Genomic DNA, 6,257 nt, shown 5'->3' on the forward strand with positions numbered 1-6,257 from the left:
GCGGTGCCCGGTGACAGAGGCGCGGCCGAGAGAAAGGCAGCAAGCGGTAAGCGCCTGCTACAGAGGGGGAGTGAGATCAAGTTGAAAAGGTGTGGCGCACTTAGGCCCTCCCCACCGCTGGTCAGGACTCAAGAGGTGGGCGGTGACGGAGGTGAGGCCTAGTAATGGAGAGCCAACTGTCAGCGCAGATTTCAGAAAGGAGGCATAAGGAAAGTGCAGTGACACATTTAGGCCCTCCCTGTGACGATTAGAGAAGGCTGGAAACAGGGGTGTATTAAGTTATAACAAGTGAAAGATAGAGTGGAGAGAGGTCATAAACGGATCCAATAAACACCTGGGACATTAGCAGTATGCCATAATTTGCCTGAAAGGACTGTATATAAAACGGAATCTGTGTGTAATAATATGTGATCAGTCTCTAGAAAAGCAGCCAGAATATAGCACCCTGTACAGATAAGACTGACAGATCTTTGAGCACAGACCAGGTATAGCCTGTCAGCAGCATTAGGAGACAGCCAAACCTAGTTCAGGTTACAAGAGGGAGCATGCTAAGGATAATGCAATGATTCTAGCAGAGTAACCTTTCACTAATCGCAGGGAGCAAGGGTGTCAGATTGCACACTTAAGTGGATACAAAGACTTGTTAACAGCACAGCACACTTACCTAGGAAGGGAATGCCATTGTTCTTCAGAAATCACCACTGTAGTTTCTACGATTAAAAAACAGACAGGATCAAGTAAAGCCTCTTCAGGGTTACAGAGCATAAGTCCAGCAAGGGATCCTTATTACCAGCGGCATTAATAAAGACGAGACGTCTAGTCCACTAAAGCACAGGATTACACATTTTAGCAAAAGGGTTGATACTTTGGACAGAAAGTTGCTGTCAGAAATAAACAGTTTATTATAAGGAAACAGTGAAAGGCGCTGTGGGTGACAAAGCACAGTGTATATTCAGGACTTTGCAGCTCAATAGGACAATCCGTAGATTAACTGGAAATCCTTTGATACATAAGTTGAGCTGTCAGTATAAAGTTGAAACGTGTACTTAAAATGGTAAAGTTGTCTTTAGTCTATGCATGGTAGATGTGTATAGTAATTGAATTGTTAGAAGAACAATGCTGAATTTAGTCGTTTGTACGGCATCTTAGCGAATTGAAATAGGCGAGTTTATTGCATTGTTGACAAATTGATATTGTTTTGCTGTTATATCTGTTATACGAGGTTATGCATTGTCTCATATCCTGTTAGAAATGAGAAGTTATATATATATTTAATATAATATCGAAAAGTATAAAAAACCACCTTATTATAAAAGAAATTGCTTATACTTACCGACAAGAGAAGATCCTTGGCAGCAAAGAAAGGAAGTGTGCAGAACCTACAAAAGATAAAGGTAGAAGAAAATTATAATAAAAATTCCGGTACATTACACAGGCACTCACCATAGACAATATGTAGCAGTGTTGACACTGCCTGGTGTTCCTGGTCTTTGATGTGACATGTTCCTGTCTTGACAAAGGTCCCTGCGAGGACCGAAACGTCGACCACATTTATGAAATAAACCTTGTCTCACTTACTACCTATGGTCTATGGTGAGTGCCTGCTTCAAACAAAACTGCTATATATATGTGTGTGTGTGTGTGTGTCGGAGCATATTATCTATAAGATAAAAATGTACACTATGGAATTGCTTGTGCAAATATGTATATTTAAAAATATTTTTGTTTATTAGTTCACTAGGAAGCAATGACATCAATATGCAAATGTTGAATTGTGTAAATATGTAATACAGTACAATATAAATTGCTGACTGCATGTACTATAAAATAAATACTTTGCATGTTTCGTACATTAAATTGTGTCTGAAAATAACATTGATCATGTATCCATTTTTTCATTAAATTGACTCACAGAACTTATGATAGAAATCCATTTTCATTTACTTGGGTACAGTTTATAACGGTTCATATAACTATGCACCCAGGCACTGCCTAACTGTCCCTATCCATACACACCTAGCCATAGCCTACATGTATCCATACACACACCCAACTGCAGCAGAGGCGGAACAAGCGAGTTGTGGGCCCAGGTGCAAAAATATGGTTTGGGCCCCTCAAACACACAAAAAAAGTTTTTTTTTTTTTGTTTACGTTAAATTTAAAGACCATTGCACATTATGCCACACATGTTAATGCCCATTACACGTAATGCCCATCACACATTGTCACGCACTGTAATACCCATTACACATTGTTACACACTGTAATGCAAAAAAATTACACATTATACCGCACATCATAGTGGCCATTACATATTATGCTGCACACAATAATGCCCATGACATATTATGCCACACACTAATAATGCCCATTACAGAGCAATGCCCCTTGCACATTATGCTACAAGTAATTCCCGCTGTACTCCTACTTATACAGTTAATACGCCCATTATTGCCCCTTACACAATGCCCCAGTAATGTCCACATAATGCCCCCATTAGTACCCCTGGAAGATAGGGGGAGAGAGAGAGAGGGGGAGAGAGAGAGAGGAGAGAGGAGAGAGAGAGAGAGAGAGAGAGAGCGAGAGCGAGAGCGAGAGAGAGCAGAAGGATGTAATAAGCAGGAGAGATGCTACCTGACTACAGCACAGGATGGGGATGCATGGACAGACAGATGGAGTACCGTATGGGTGCATAGATGGGCAGAAAGATGAATGGGCAGATGGACAGAACACTATGTGGGTGCAGAGATGGGTGGGCCATAAACTGATGGAAAATAGGCATAGACAAACAGACAGATGTTGGGGAATAGGCAGATGGCACAGTGGGCAGAGGGGCAGACACACACAGACTGCTTTACTCAATGTACAAACTCCCTGACATGCCCTGTTAAGATGCACCCTCCTATAAGGACGTGAGACATGCTGCCATGTACTGTGCTTAATGCCATCTGCATGCACAGCAAACACACAGTGTCACACACACAAACAATGCCCACAGTGCTACTGCTTACTGCGGGTCCTGGCATTATATTTAGACTCCCTCTGCAGGCCACCCTGTCCAATCTCCTGACAGCAGCTGTAAACCGTGGCTGTCCATGTGTTTGATTCCTCCCTCCACCGCTCCCCTCCCCGTATGTGCAGCAGCAGCTTCCTCTGCTCTCCATGTGTGCGGCTCCCCTCCCCTCCCTGCTTACCGTGTCATGGGCTTCCCTCATCCGTCCCTGTGTGTGTGTGGCTCCGCTCCCTGCGAGCATCTCTACTCTCGGTGTCTGCGGCTATATTTGGCTGGTGGTCCACTGTGACTGCAGCAGTAGGGACAGGACGCCGGGGACCAGCGCTGCTGCATCTGATGTACTGTGTTTGTTTGAAGTGCCAGAAGTAGTAGTATGAAATACTGCCAGCACTGCTTCCGGTCACTTTAGCCGTGCCACACATGAAGTCAACCTGCCAGCCCGAACTCCACCAGCCGCGGTACTATTTAAAAGGAACACAAATTAAAGAGGGTCCAGACTCCAGGGGATAGCCTGCGGGCCGTGTGCCCCCAGCCCCGGCAGTATCCCCCTGACGGCAGCCAACAGGATTGAAACAAGATAGGAATTACAGCATGCCGGGTGGACGGCGGCACCGGGCCCCTTTAACCCCTTGGGCCCCGGTGCATTGCACCGTCTGCACAGGTGGTAGTTCCGCCCCTGAACTGCAGCATAACCCTATCCATATACACCCAGCCACAGCCTAACTGTATACATGCACAAACCCAGCCACATCTTAACCATAGCCAAACACCCCCCATGTAGTCTAACCATAACTGTACAAACCCAGCATCAGCCTAACTATTACCCTACACACCTACATTCCATCTCACGGCCCGGCCACTGTGACATTGGGTGCAGCGGTGCTCTGAAAGCGGATCCCTGCACTCGTCTGGGGCTTTCTGGGCACAAAACCATAGCATCTCCATTTCAATCACCTGGCTCCCTGCTGCATTGTATACTGCGGTGCCTTGATGGAGGACTACCACATCCATCGGAGGTGTATTTTCCACTTTATTAATTACTTCTATTCACGGAAACAACATCATCTATAGCGGAATATTGGGACTTTATTAGCAGAATTTGTACCTGTCCTCCCTACACCTTTAAATTGATATTTAATTACATGAAATATAGTTTATTCATGTCTTTATTTTTTATTTTTTTGTATATATGTCTTTGTCCTGCTTTATTGAGATTTTATCTAATTGTCTATTTTTCAATTTTTCCATGAGATAAAGATTCTCTTTGATATTAATTTGTATGTCTTGAATTATTTCTTGCCAGTCAGCAATTGTATTGTTAAGATTAATTTAAGCGCAGAGTAATTAAATTTTGTATACATTTGTTCATACTGTCTCTGGATTTTCCCAGTATTATGCATCAGCTCTTTAGCTTCTATCTATTAATAGGATTAACTATGCAATTACAGTAGTTCCGCTTTCCCTCCCTAGTGACTGTTTACTGAAAACTATACCCTTAGGTCTTTCTTCATTCACTGATTGCCAGGAATCTATGTCTAGAAAGCATGTGTTACCTTTGTGACTTCTCTGTCAGTGTGCTGTTATTGCAGTGGGCTTTCCTATACTTTCCCTCTAGAGGCCGGGGCCCAGGACAGCTGTACCCCTGGCAACCCCCTGTCGGCGGCCCTGGACGCTCCGACAGGGGGGATCCCGACAGTCAGTATCCGAATGTCAGAATCCCGACTGCTGGTGCTCCGACAGGGGGATCCAGACTCACAGGGGCTATTCTCCCTTGTGGGGGTCTGCTTCTTTGCGCTCGCCCCCCTGTTGGAGCACCCGCAGTAGGGATTCCGACATCGGGATACTGACCGTCGGGATCCCCCCGTTGGAGCTCCTTACCACACCCCTGTGTACACCTGCTATTAACCTGCTATTATACCGTAGCACTTTTTCCAAGATAATTTCTTTATAGCCTTCTATAAATGTTATGGCTTCTGCCTAGTCAACTTCCACTATAACACATCACATACAGTATACTCATACCTCCCAAATGTCCCAGGGGGGAAGGGGGGTGGTGTGTAGCTGGGAGTGCATCCTGTCACCCAGTGAGGTAAATAGATGCAGTGCACATGCACCTTACCAGCATTGCTGAAAACACTGATGATCTTTTCTTTTATTCAGTGATACAATAGAAACTGGACCTTTACAATAGCTGAGTGGTTTCTCGTTGTATATCTAGAAGCATTTACATACAGTCATGTTTTTGGTGGTGCTAATGAGTGTAGACAGTCTCCATAAAGTCACTTACAGTGATTACAGCTATTGCTGGACTGGACATGACATCATGATACTGTGTCAGCTTTGCCCCATGGGCAGAATTTAATACAAAAGAAAAGATAGAATTTTCTGTGTTCATCTAGTTAAAATCTTCAGGGATTCCTGGCGCTGACACCTTTCTGCATGATCTTCAAGTTATCAGGAAGGCAGGATATATATATATATATATATCAGGGGCGTAACTAACTATTTATCGCCCCCCCGCCGCACGTTTATTCGGCGCCCCCCACCTAACCTGCCCCCCTTCTTACCTAAGGTCTGCGCCTCGCCCGGCTCTCTGTCGGGACCTTCCTGACGTCACGGTCCCGGACGGCTCCTGCTGCTACAATGAAAACGGACTCTTAGAAAATGGCTGCTCCCATACTGCAGACAGAAAACTGTCTGTAGTATGGGGGCAGCCATTTTCTAATTGTCAGTTTTCATTGCAGCAGGAGCCGGACCGTAACGTCAGGAAGGTCCCGACAGAGAGCCGGGCGAGACGCAGACCACGGGTAACTATAGCCCCGCAGCCCCCCCGGCGGCGCCCCCAATTTCTCTGCGCCCCCCGCCACCACGGGGGCTGCGGAGTTATAGTTACGCCACTGATATATATATATATATATATACAGTTTATAGTGCTGGGATCACTTTTGATGTGTACCTGTGACCTTGTTACGTCACGCCACACACAGCCGGGTTGCCAGAGACAGGGCCGAGCAGCTGCTGATGTAGTGCTCAGCGGCACAGTGGTGGTTTTTTTTAGGGAGTGCTCCCCAAAAAACTCAACAAATGGGGAGTGCTCCCTAAAACAAAAACCCAACAAAATATAGTACATGGTGCAACACATTGCGTGGGTTACTTTTATATTATGCACAACATATTCCCGACCTGATGGCACAGCTGCAAATTAACTGTGCGTGCGTATGGGCTGCAATAGGCGCGCACAATT

General features: G+C 45.3%; 1 long non-coding RNA gene across 1 annotated transcript; it reads right to left on the reverse strand.

The window, feature by feature from the left end:
• Positions 1 to 575: 575 nt before the first annotated feature.
• LOC146036619 (uncharacterized) lies at positions 576 to 3,148 on the reverse strand. Its single transcript, XR_014460881.1, has 3 exons — positions 3,012 to 3,148; positions 1,334 to 1,379; positions 576 to 710 (listed from the first exon to the last, which is right to left on the reverse strand). It is a non-coding gene; the product is annotated as an uncharacterized LOC146036619 (long non-coding RNA).
• Between the last annotated feature and the right edge of the window lie 3,109 nt (positions 3,149 to 6,257).

Source organism: Crinia signifera, chromosome 9 (genome assembly GCF_055691185.1).
Source record: "Crinia signifera chromosome 9, ASM5569118v1, whole genome shotgun sequence".
NCBI classification, from domain to species: Eukaryota; Metazoa; Chordata; class Amphibia; order Anura; family Myobatrachidae; genus Crinia; species Crinia signifera.